Raw genomic sequence first — 5,730 nt, 5'->3', positions numbered from 1 at the left:
CAAAAATACAGCTGAACACACACCTCTAGGTACAGCTGCATGTGCACACGGTGCTGGCACACCGGCTCTGCACAGATAGGCAGGAGCAAGAGGCGCCCTAGGTGAAAAACCTCCCCGGGTACGACAATGCGAACAAATAAACAGCCGGCCTCCAAGAAGGTCATAGCAGCAGCCAGTTCTGCTGGAGGCTCCAGTTTCCCCAGACCTTTCCCAGGAAACTTTCCAAAAGCAGCTGCAGCAAGGAATGGGTGATCTTCATACTCCCTACCAGGGCCTTGTCCAGGCCCTCCTGGAAACACAAAGCAAAACCTCAATTGTCCCTTTTCCATCTGATTTTCTTCTGAGCCACAGCCACCTCCTGTTTTCTTTGCCTTTCCCTAGGTCCCTGCAAAACCCTATCCTTTCCAGCAGGTTGGCTGCAAGCTATCCCAAGGGCATGAGGGTGGGAAGAAGCCCCAGCAGCCAGCCTGTCAGCCCCCATCCCAATGATCAGCATGCCAGGATGCTCATCAAGGCTCCATGGCGATGGGACACCCATCAACTGCTGTCCTGGATCATCTGCACTCATACACAGGCTCCAAAACTCAGGCATGGCAGGAGCACATTTTTAGCACTAATAAAGTGCAGCTCATTAGGCCCAATGAGGAAAAAGAGCACTGAGGCCAGGCAGAGCTCCTGCTTTCCTCCCAGCAGTGCCCCACTGGCCTCCCCCGGCCTGGGCACACCAGCACATGCTGCGGTGTTGGGTGTCTCCCCAGCTGTTGTCCCAGCCATCCCACTTTGCAGGGCAGAGAGATGAACTCCACCACAGGAGAGGAGGAGACAGGACAAGCACAGGGAACAGCATCCAGCTGCAAGGTGGAGGGCAAGGAGGACAAGCTGGAGGGAAGGGTGCCTGCCAGCAAACTTTAATGGGAGGGAGGAAGAAGGAGGGAAGAAAAGGGAATTGCAACTCTTCCCTTCTCCTGGGAGCCCCAAAAATGCTCTGCTCTACAACGAGAAATGTGCCGCAAATAGTTCATATTTCTGCTTCTTTACCCTTAGCTTTGGGGATCAGGATGGATCGTACGCAGAGAGGAGCGGGCCAGCTCTGCCCAAAGCAGGGCTCAGGCAGAAAGTTCTGCAGGATGAACAAGCAGGCAGGAACATAACCAAAAACACTGTAGAGGACCAGCACACACCCCTCAACCTGCGAGTGTAACTGCACAGCTCACACCCCCACAAGGAAACAACTCTCCGTTAGAACTCCTGTATCTGTTTTTAGTCGAGTATCACAAAGAGAATGAACCCTACCACAGGCAACAACAGCAGTGGGGCTGGAGAGCATCTCTGGACAGAAAAGGTCTTTGTGCAGATGCAGTAATCTCCTATAGAAAATAGGATAAGTGTGCATGTGCACACAACATGCTCAAGGAACAACATGGTGAAATGCCTTGCCCTTCACACCTGCCAGTCCTCCACCTTCCTGCTGAACACAAGACAATTTTTTCCTCACCTAGGCCATGCTTCCCCCGTTTACCCTCCTTGGCCTGGTAAATGAACTCTGTGACTACAAAACAGGACAACAACCATGGAGCTTGGAGTAACCTCAGGGCCCTGGTTTTGAGAGGGAGGGACTCATGGGGAAACCACAGGCTCTGGGTGCCAGGATGTGCCTTGCAAAATCAGAGCCTGAAAGAAAAGTGCCACAGGGAACCAGCAGGTCCCTCCTACACTACCAGAAAGCTCTCAATAGTCTTACCCTGATTTCCACACTACATTCACTCTGTGAAGATGCTCTTACTGCTCTCTTGGTATGATAAAAATTTTGGGCCACCAAAGTTAAACTCAGCATCAGAGAGACATGACTGCAGTTGTTGTAAGAGGGAATAAAATACCACAGATTTGTCACCTTCATATCTACAGCACCAGAAAGGAGTAACAGTCCAAGGATACAAATATTTACTGCCATCATCAGCAATATATCTGTTTACCCTGCCTGAAATATCAGCTGTTTCATTCACCCAAGAAAGCCTAGAAACTTTAACTAGGAGAAGAAAAACAAGGCTATTTTGCTATTCTGAAGCCAGTAAGGCTTTGCTAGTGATGGGTCATAAAATACTTCCACTTTTCCTCTGCTTCTAAAAGTGTGCTTTAAACTACTTCTTTTTGGGAGTTTGGAGTTACTAAACTAAATACTGCAAATGGAGAGGCTGCAGCCTATGCAGAATAAATGATTTAAGAACTGGGCTTGGCTGATTTATTTTTTCCTCTGTACTGGAGATAAAAAGAAGGAACACATTCTAGTAAACCCTACTCATTTTCACAGCCATTCTTGCACCTGTAACTCAAATAATGAAGCCATTTGTTATTTATATTGCACTTTCCCCTCCATTCTAGATTTCTAACGATCTGACCCTGCTTTATGGCCCTGACAAAGCCTGAAACCGGTGTGGACTTCCAATAATTGAACGATATAAGGAAAAATCTTTAACTGGAATGAAGCAGATGTTAGCTTCGTGCAGTTCCCTAACTTGATTATTCTTTGGCCACGTTAGACAAGCATTAGTGATTGATAATGATGCTAATTAACCTCTTTCCTTTCCAAAACAGTAAACCAACGCCAGCAGGATTCTGCAAACAACACATACACAAAGTGTATACCAGTATCTGTTCAATGTGGATCAGGGACAAAACTTCATTGCCTGGTGCTCAACCAAAATCTTATCCTGCTGACACCAAGCTGGCTCCAAATCCTCTCTAGGATAACAGCTCCAGCTGCTTGCAGGGCAGGGAGCAGAGACATAGCTCTTTCATGCAGAAAAGGTGCACGGGACAAAATCAAAGGTGCCATTTATTTTTTTTTACGTTCCCAACCTTTCCCGTTTTATTATGGAGCCAGTTTAAATCACTGTGCCCTCACTAGCTGGGATGGACTTCACACTGATCCCTGTCAGAAGGGCACGAGTTATTTTAGCTACATTTTCCTAACATGAGGGCTGAGGCTCTGGGAATCCAGTCTGGGCTGAGATATTCATGTACCAAGGAGGGAAAGGGAAGCGCACATTGTGGAATTTAAATGGGAGGTAGAAGATGAGTAAACAAACAAGGAGCTGATCTGATTATACAGTCGAATTTATCATGGACAATAAAGAAATTGCCTTTAAATGTAAGGGTTTGGATAAATGAATACTCCTAGCCAGTGAATAAAATGTATTCAATTAACTAAAAACCTTGTGCACTTCTGAACTGAAGTGGAATCGACTGTAATTGATTTATTTGAAACCAGAGGTTAAGGACTGAATTAGCTAAGTACAACTGGGTATTTCAAGCCACTGACTTCTCAAATGTCAAATCTCTTCTATTTTAAATATTATTTCAGCTGCGGGGCATTGCTGTCCTGATGGCTGTTCCACCAGTTAAATCTCAAATTATATTAATATTTGATTTTTGGAGGGTGGGGTAAAATACGGTACAAAGAGGAGGGCTGTCCTTGTTCACGGTGGAAGAGCACCAAGCTGTATTTTGGTTCACATGTAGGAATTAGCTCAGCATGGCAGCAACGCTCTAACATTCAGCCACCACTCACCCCCGCTCCAGCCGATCTGGGGCAGGGGGACAATAACAACAGATTTCTGTTTCGTGCATAAAAGCATGACCTAGAATTTCACTGCTGCACCTCGATCACAACGTTAAAAATGCATCCAAAGAATGCTGAAGTAATTAGCACGTTTTAGTAACTGCACACTGGTCACAGCAGAAGAGGCTGAACCAAACCTGGTCTGATTTCCATTATCGCCTGTAAAATCCTTCCTTAGAAATAACAGTAATAAAGAAATCTATGCAAGGTCATTTCATTTCTGGTTTTTGGTGGCTTGCTAATCCAGCAGCAGAATACCTAATATGCGCTCTCCTACCATGAAGTAGCTAATTATATGTTTAAAACATTATTTATTATGACCTTATAATGTTCTAGCATAAGACTGCTTTATACATTGACCAGTATAAAACGATTATATTGGGTACAGGTTTCAAAAAGTAACAAGCATCTGTAAATCCAGATATGAATGAATGGTATTTAATAAGATTGTTTTCGTTTAAAAATGAGTATTTATGTGTTGCTGTAGAAAGAGCAGCAATGTATTGCTGTTTATGAATGCTATTGTGCCTGAGGTTAGGATCCCACACACAATCTGAGATGCAGCCAAGAAAAACAGCCCTGATAGACAATGCTTCACTTCACCTGCTACAGTACTGTGCATTTCATTTATGTCAAGAATATGTACAGTTAGGGTTCATTCACCTCATTATTTTGTTACATCTACTTTACAGTTAACCAGTCTCTCTTGGAAATAATAAATAACTGTTTTTAAAACAATTGCAGCTTTGCATTCAAAAGATCCACTTTCAATTTATAGAAAAAAATATTCACCATTTTTATAAACTAGCTGGCTCACGAAAATAGAATTTAGACTCCAACTCTCTTTCTGCTTGGCAAGATTGATTTTACACTGCCTTTCATAAGTAGATTACCAAAGCAAAATGAAACATCTTGGGCTTTATCTAATGCTTTGCTTCACCAGCTCTACCAAACGTCAAAATATATGAGCAAATGTTAATTCTCTGTGCAGCTTTATTGTAAACACCTCCCTTCTAACCTCCTCAATTTCTGCCTGAGCAAAAAGGGGGAAAAAGGCAGAGAGAGAGAGGGAGAGAGAGAGAGTCAGGGAGGAAAGGAAAGAGAAAAATCAGCCTCCTCTACTAGAATACTGTCAACACTTAAAGGAGACCCTCTCTTTAAAATGCCTTTACATTCTAAACTCCATTAAGTCTCCCTTCCTATGATATAACATAATCCAGCCTGATCCTGACTTCACCTACCCCCCGGGCCAAAGAAAACAGATTCAAAATCTGAATTCTCACATGTTTTTATAGACCATCTTCAAGACATACACTCCATTTTTTTAAAGCGAACTTCCCTGTTTCACAACTGGTTTCCACAAGAAGAAACTCAAGATAAAAATTTCAGTCCCTTACAAACTGACACAGCCATCTCAAAATGTCAGTCTGTGCATTCCACTAAAACACAAACCATCAATCAGAAATAATCTGTCTCCTGCAAGATTTCACTAAAGTTCACAACCGTGAGATGATTTTGTTGGCATCAACTACGGAGCTTTTCTTTTCTTGAGGGGGAGGGAGCACCCAGCTCTGATTTATCAGTATAAATTTCTTTTCCATAGCAATAATTTTCAGTATTTTCTCAGTAATGATTCTTTTTAAAATGTCCTTCTTGAGATGTGTTTTTTAATCTCTGCTCTCCGTTAGGACAACTACATGTACAAAATTTTATAGGCTTATAATTCTGTATGTTATATATAAACATAAATAAAAACCTAGAGGTCAACATAAATAAAATAAAACTTTTATTTTTTAAATAAAATTATGTTTTGGTTAAAGAAAAGATAGTGTGTCATTTTTGTTAGTAGTACAGACAATTTTTTATCCAAAAGAATACATTGTGCTTTATTGTGTCATTTGTCTGAATACAGACTCAGTGGAATATCTAAATGATACCCTGCTCTGAACTCCAAGTTGAAAGTAAGTTTTTATTATACTTGAGGGAAACAATGGGTTCAGCTGCTTATTGCAAGGAGCAATTGTCAAGGGAGAGTTAAACTCAATTACTGTAACCATACTGAATAAAAAATACTGCCAAGAACAAAAATACGCCTGGGTAAAGACAGCTAC

The sequence above is a fragment of the Melospiza melodia genome, chromosome 1 (genome assembly GCF_035770615.1).
Source record: "Melospiza melodia melodia isolate bMelMel2 chromosome 1, bMelMel2.pri, whole genome shotgun sequence".
NCBI lineage: Eukaryota > Metazoa > Chordata > Aves > Passeriformes > Passerellidae > Melospiza > Melospiza melodia.
Note: the sequence above shows the minus strand (reverse complement) of the source record.